The sequence below is a fragment of the Octopus bimaculoides genome, chromosome 5 (genome assembly GCF_001194135.2).
Source record: "Octopus bimaculoides isolate UCB-OBI-ISO-001 chromosome 5, ASM119413v2, whole genome shotgun sequence".
NCBI lineage: Eukaryota > Metazoa > Mollusca > Cephalopoda > Octopoda > Octopodidae > Octopus > Octopus bimaculoides.
In genome coordinates, this window is record NC_068985.1 from 27,689,393 (window position 1) to 27,690,426 (window position 1,034).

The 1,034-nt window shown below is 37.4% G+C and overlaps 1 protein-coding gene and 1 long non-coding RNA gene across 4 annotated transcripts in view; one reads left to right on the plus strand and one right to left on the minus strand.

Annotated features, from left to right (window-relative positions):
• LOC106877962 (uncharacterized) overlaps window positions 1-1,034 on the minus strand; it is a 433,893-nt gene that overhangs the window by 44,882 nt on the left and 387,977 nt on the right. The gene's annotated exons all lie outside the window — the stretch shown is intronic.
• LOC128247903 (uncharacterized) overlaps window positions 1-1,034 on the plus strand; it is a 70,848-nt gene that overhangs the window by 10,651 nt on the left and 59,163 nt on the right. The gene's annotated exons all lie outside the window — the stretch shown is intronic.

Below are 1,034 nucleotides of genomic sequence, written 5' to 3' on the forward strand. Positions count from 1 at the left end.
ACCTCCCTCACATCCCAACAACACCACCGCACCACATCACACACCATCACACCATATACCACCATACTACAGAACACAACATCGCATCACACCACCACGCACACACTAGCACTGACCACTTCCCAGCCCCACACCATCATCCACACACCTACACACACACACACACACACACACACACACGTCAGGGTCACCAGCTCTCTTCCACACGCACATACATGCTCTCTTGTACACGCGCACCTTCGTTTTGGGATCACTACTAATTTATTATCTCTTGAAAATGATCACATCTCACTCCTCTGGAACTTCATCGTTCAAACTGACAGAAGATAGGTGCGAATAGGCCAGACATTATATTGGAAAACTTCAGGTAAAAATCATGCCGCCTCACTGATGTGATTTTCCAAATCGACATAAATGTATTTGTCAAGACCTATCAAAAATTGAGTAAGTATAAAGATCTTGAAACAGAAATTGGCAAAATGTGGAACTTCAAGACTAAAATAATACCTGTTATCATAGGTGCTCAAGGAATGATAGCAAAATGGGCTGATTCTTACCTAGCTCAGATACCAGGAAATCCCTAAATAGCAAAAATTCAAAAGATAGTGCTCATGGGAACTGCTCATAGCCTACGTAAAATACCGTCTATGTAATCTCAAATTTTAAAATAAGCTTATAATTTTCTTATGCTTTCTTAAACATTCCCTAGAACGATACAAAGTGCAAAACCAAATATATGACACCCTAGGCATAACACCAACATGAACTTCTAACTTTTCCCTCGTGACCACTGGATAAGACAAGGAGCCAACTTGTACAAAGCAAAAGTCAAACATATAATGATAATAATAATAATAATAATAATAATAATAATAATAATAATAATAATAATAATAATAATAATATTAAAAGGGATTGACGTAACTCTTCACGAAGGTAAATAGTCAAAACGAAGAGCGCGATTTTAGATGTTTTATTTTTTGAACAACATTTCGACAGAACGTCTGTCTTTCTCAAGTTCAAACCAAAAGGTG